Source organism: Xiphophorus couchianus, chromosome 6 (genome assembly GCF_001444195.1).
Source record: "Xiphophorus couchianus chromosome 6, X_couchianus-1.0, whole genome shotgun sequence".
Lineage (NCBI taxonomy): Eukaryota > Metazoa > Chordata > Actinopteri > Cyprinodontiformes > Poeciliidae > Xiphophorus > Xiphophorus couchianus.
The window spans coordinates 12,000,682-12,006,681 of NC_040233.1; the positions used below are offsets into that span (position 1 = coordinate 12,000,682).

Consider the following 6,000-nt stretch of genomic DNA (forward strand, 5'->3'; position numbering starts at 1 on the left):
CCAATCATATGCATACCACAAGGTTCACTGTCTAGTCCAGGAGCTATCAACATCTGACAAGAGGATCTGGAATTGAGCACACAACTTTCCATTTGCTCTAGCCGTTATTCGTCCCATTTTTAACTAATTTACTAATCACATTGAAAGGAAGCAAATTGAAAACAGTAAGAAAATAAGCACTGGTCCAAATCAAACTGTGCACAAATGTGTAAAAGGTTTAACAAGCCATTCAAAGCATCTCGGTGTTCAGTTGTGACGATTTTTTTTTTTTTTAGCTTTACCTTGAAAAAATGTTTGTCTGAATGAACCGCTGTGCTGTTTTTGAAGCTGCAACTGCTGTAAGATGGCAGCGGTCTGCGTTCGCCTTGGCCCCGGTCTGTCTGCCCATTAGATGGAAAACTAGTTAGAAAATGCCAAACTCGTGCCAAGAAAGACATGAGGAGGCCTGGAAGAATGTAGCTTGAGTGATCCGATGAAAAATGAGCAACTCAAATGGAGGTGTTAAGATTATGTGGACAAGCTAGAGGACGTGTTCTGGTCCAGCCGCTTCACTCTGAGATGTTCTGAGAAGCAAGAGGCTATTTGTGAGCAGCAGCTCTCAGACGTCCGACACTTGTGAGGACGTGCCTCAGCATTTAATGTCATTACGTCCCAGAGAAACTTCTCCAGTTTGACCTGCTTATTGTTAATTATTTCTGGATTCTGAGCTTTCTCACTGAGAAACTTGGACCTGTTTGAGTTGCAGAAGAACATCCTCCATTCCATCGCAGTGAGCTTTCAGAAGCCTCGACTCTCATACAGTCCTTAAAAAGTGTTAATTATTCATATTTCTTCAGGCTTTCTGAAGGTTTTTTACAGTTTTTGTGTAGACATGGCTGAATTCCTCTTCATTTTTAGTATGTGTCTTCTCAGAATAGCATGCAGAATTGAAAAATAAACTTGAAACAACTTCAGTCATTTTCTTTCCCTTTTACTTTCAACTTTGCATCTGAGTTTCTCTCAAATATTCCCTCTATAAATAGTAACATAAATTATTGCAATCAACATTTTTGTTTATTTTAAGTGATTGACAGAGTTAACAAATTTTCGTATTGATTATTTCATTAAACAACCCTGCTTATTGTTGCATGTTGGTTCTATTACTCACTGCACTCGTATCTTTTACTGCCTTTCTGATAGCACAGAGTAGTTACTGTTTTTGTTTGACTTGATCCAAGGGCAACATCTTTATCTGCTCTGCAGCAAATTAAAATTATATTGAGGTGTGATGCTATCCTACCCAGATTGCAGTGTGTTGTCATTGTATCTGTTCAGTTTCTTCAGGCAACAGGTAGGCTTTTCTTTTAATTAAAAATAAATGTAAACTGTAATCTTGATCTCAGAGTCAAACTTTTATTTAATTAGACTCACTGTACCTAAACTATCAATGCCTCTTTACCGTTTTCAGATTTTGTCACGTTATAACCACTAAATTAATCGTATTTTATTTTGATCTTATTGTGAAAGACTGACTAAAAGCAGTGCGTTAATATGCGTCAGGGGAAGGAAATGATGCGTGGTCTTCTAAATATTTTACAAGTAGCGGTGCCCTTCTGTATTCATTGTGAAAACCTTGCTGTCGCTGATTGCATATTCCCTGCAATCACAGCAGTAATCCTTTTGGGAATGGTGCATTTATAGAATTACATTTTTGCTGATTCATCTTTGCAAATTTGCTCCAGTTCAGTCAGACTGCTCAGTTAAATACTGAAAACAAACATATTTTCAGCTTGGCTTGGCTCTGGACTTTAACTTGACCATTTCAATACATGAAGACTGTTTAAAAAAATAATTCAAAAATGAACTCTGACTGTATTTTTAGTGTTGCTATCTTGGCGTAAAATGAACATATATTTCAGTTTCAAATCATCTGAGGCACAAGCAGGCTTTTCTTTTAGAATTTGTCCTGTTTTTAGTCACTTTTTCCTCATCAATACTTACCATTCTCCCACTCTGTTCATACTGAAGATAATCATCCTCCCACAATTTATGCTTCCACCTCCATGCTTATGGGCAGTTGTAGCTTTTTAAGATCACAAAGCATTCAACATCTGAGCAAAACGGTTCAGCTACAGTCTCATCTGGCCAGAGCACGTTTGCAGTGTCACCTGTAGAATCTGTGGCAAACTTTAGATTTGTCCTCTTGTGGTTTTAAGCAATTGCATCAGTTTTAAACTTTCTGAAAGGCCAAACGGTGAAGCAAACAACCAACCTACTGACAGATCCTCCAACGGACCGTGGCTCTCCTCTTGGCTGCTTGTCTCTTTCTGTGGCCTGCCTGCTAAATGACAAGACAGACCTTTGTTGGCTTGTGATTGTGCCGTGCTTTTTCACACTTTTGGGATTATACTCTGAGATGTTCAATATTTGTTCATCACTTAACTCGGCTTTAGCCTTATACACAACTTCATCCTTTATTGTTGAAGGACGAACAATAGACCTTCTGTCTTCCTTGGTCTTCATGATGCTGTTTGTTCATTTATGTTCTCAAACTGCTTGTTCTGTACTGAGTTGGGCATAATTAATTTCATATTATTTTTTTTAAATGATTGTTAATTTTTTCACCAAATTCAATTACCGACCAAAATTTTAGTAATAATAATAATAATAATAATAATAATAATAATAATAATAATAATAATAATAATACCTCAGCCATACAGGGGGGAAAAAACCATCTTGAAATAGAAACAGTATATTGGCAATATCAACATCCTGCAGAGAGCTCCAGCCTCACTCACCGTATGTTTTATTCATAGTTTTAACCTTCATATAATGTAATTTGGCTACCGGTTCGGGCCACACCCTTACAGCGGTCTGAAAATAAATAAATAAATAAATAAATAAATAAATAATAATAATATTTAAAAAAAAAAGAAAAGAAAAAAAGAGCTAAAAATCACGTCAATTGGTCTCTTCGCGCAGTCGTCACTCCTCGTCGTCCCTCCTCTTCCTTGTCTCCTCCGGGCAGCAGACGTATATAAACACGGCTGATCCATCTTCCTCCAGCTTACCCAGTAACATCACGATAACCATTACGTGGAGCTCAGATGGGAGGGCTCAGATTGTGGCTGATTTCTGTAAGAAAGAGAAGCTGGGGGAGAGAGAGAGAGAGAGAAAGAAAAAAAAAAGCGCAAACAGTAAAACAGCTCCAGCCTCGGATGCTCAGGGGTTCGTCGGAATAATTGAACGGTGAGTATATCATTGTTTTTATTGTGATTTATTCCACTGAAACAGCCCGGGTTGCTTCTTTTGACCGCTGAAACTGTCGTCTTTTTAATTTATATATATATATATATATATTTATATATATATTTTTAATCGCGTTTGGTTTTCGACCAAACGCGATTAAAATCAGTTTGCTACCAAAAGGGGAGGGGGGAAAGTAAAAACGCTGAACGCGTCTTATATCGATGTGAAATCACAACCTCTCCTTCCTGCCTGGCGTGAAGAAAAAGTGTTTATCGTGTCGTCATGTGTAGCTGTGATTTGAGACGGAGGAGGGGAAAAAAAGAGGAAAAAATAGGCAAACAAACATACAAACACTTCCAAACCGCGGCACATTTTATAATCCCAGACAGGAGAGATGTGTTGGCCCATTTTTTGAGCCTCCTGAGAGAAAAGTTGGGTGCAGCAACAGGTGGCTTGTTGTCTCTTTTCTTCCCGGGCCGAGGCGAGGAGCTGAGGAGGAGATGGAGGAATAGTAGGGCGTCATTCAGCACCGAGACACTGGACAGCTCCCACGTCTGTGGCCAATCATTCCCCTCCCTCCAAGCTGCCGATCCGGTGGGAATAACAGCTTCATCTGGGAGTTATTTTTTCCACATTGTTTAGATTTATTGCTGGTCACCGTAGCACGTCCACTGATTACATGACCTAGCTTAAAAATCAAATGGACTCTTTTTGAGCAGACGTTTTCCTTCTGCCAAGGAAGTTGCCTAATTTACTTTAAATCGACACCAAAAAACAAATAAGTTGGTTAGTCTTATAGATTATCTCTGAACAGGTTTTTCCTTTTCGTACAAATAGTCTCTTTTTCTCTGGTTTGCACTCAAGGACACCCCCACCCACCCTCCCCTTTTACCCTCTTGCCTCACTTCCTTCCTCTTGCTAAACTGGCCCCTATCTTCCCATCCCCCCACTCCCACTCACTCCCAGTCTTGTTGCATAGCTACCAGCTCAAACACATACTGGGGATGCAGGACATTCTCCACGTCTGTTCTCTCTCTTTCGGTCCAAATGTGTCCTGGTAGACAGAGGAGCACACACACACACACACACACACACAAAAACCCTCCACGAGCTTTCAGCTGTGCACCGTGTAAGATTTCTGTGCTGTGATCCGCTTTCTCTGTTTCCGTGTCCCACCACCCCTCCTCGCAACCCCCAGCACCCCTCCTGTCTCGCTCTTTTGAGAGGAGCTGAAAGGTTGGCATTAAAACAACAAAGGAAGGATGGAATGTCAACAGGCTTCAGAGAGAAATAGGTTGAGGGAAGCGCAGAGATGGATATTGCATGTACCTTTTCCATCTGCGACTAAAGTTCACAACCTGACACGGTGGGAGCTCAGGCTCCGCAGCACCGCCGACACACGCAAATGCCTCTAATTCTTGAATCCACTCTGTGGCACACATGAAGCACCGGCTCTTTAATGAGAGACAAAAAAAGAAGAAGAAAAAAAAACTGACTCAAGTTTCCCATCTCCTTGCTTTTTTCTTCTTCTTCCTTCAGCGCAGACCGAAGCACGAGGATGAGGACGCAGTCAAGCCTGGGATGAAGTATTGGTGATGCTGAGTGGAAGACTAGTGATTTTGTTGTGACGCTCATCAAAGAACAACAAGTCCCAGTCTACCTCTCAGCACAAGCAAGTGCCCTTCAGTATGCACCACCTTTGCACCCCTGCACGCACAGTCGGCGCTGACGTTAATGACAAGATTTCCAGTTTTTTTTCACCAGCAAGCTGTCCTTTAAAATCCCCCTAAAACGCTCTGATTCAGTCCCTGCGCGAACCAGCATTCAGTAATGTTAATTACCGGCAAAATTGCAATCAAAAAGGATAATTTAGGCATGGTACTGAATCGTGTGGTGAAAGCTGCTCAGGGAAAAACTGTAATTATGTCATAAAGTGCCTTGTAAAAAAGAAAAAAAATACAGGGAAGCAGCTTTGTTCTATTGTATTCCTCCCATTTCCAGACTGTGTATCTTCATGGCACATTGTTCCTGAAAATGTTCACAGATCATTTATTCAACTACCTCGGATGGAACGTGTATTTTCAGTTCGTTATAAAGTAAAATAAACCCTTAAAAGTTTTATGTGTGTTCCAAATGTTTTTTTCACGTCAGCACCAACACTATCGCAACAGGATTATCCAACGAGACCCAACTGGAAGGTTTCATGTGTATTTAAACGTGGAATCAGGCATTTTATCTAAAGGAGACCTGAGCTGTAGTCATGGGTTCACTTTGTACATCACTTAGACATACAATAGATCACACATCTCTAGGATGGCCCATTGTGAACTGAGGAAACAGCCTTTCCTGTGCTTCAAAGATGGAAATTATCAAGCTGTAAAACTAAAATTCACAGATTTGGTGAGAAGATGTACAACCACCAGAATAAGACATCAGAATGTGTGAATATAAACATGAGCAAGTCATGGACATATTAGCCAGAGAAAGTAAAAAGCAATGAAAATATAGAACAAGTCTTATTTCTGTTACCTTTTTTGTTCCACACTGCCAGTATTTAGTCTGCACATGAGGCCTACAGTAAGGTTACATCAATATCTGTAAACAGACTTGAGCAAACATCAGATATCTGCTGAAGATAAGAAGCAGAGCAGACGCGTTGCGATCTTTACTCTAGTGATCGCCTTTTAACCTTGCTTAATGTTAAAAATTGTAAAGAGATGACACCCAGTGAACAGGAAAAAAACATATATTAGGTGGCAGGTAGATGTT

At 40.2% G+C, this 6,000-nt stretch overlaps 1 long non-coding RNA gene across 1 annotated transcript; it reads left to right on the forward strand.

The window, feature by feature from the left end:
- The first annotated feature begins 3,061 nt into the window (after positions 1-3,061).
- On the forward strand, positions 3,062-5,350 carry LOC114146036 (uncharacterized). The gene is made up of 2 exons (XR_003595830.1): positions 3,062-3,231; positions 4,771-5,350. It is a non-coding gene; the product is annotated as an uncharacterized LOC114146036 (long non-coding RNA).
- The last annotated feature ends 650 nt before the right edge of the window (positions 5,351-6,000 follow it).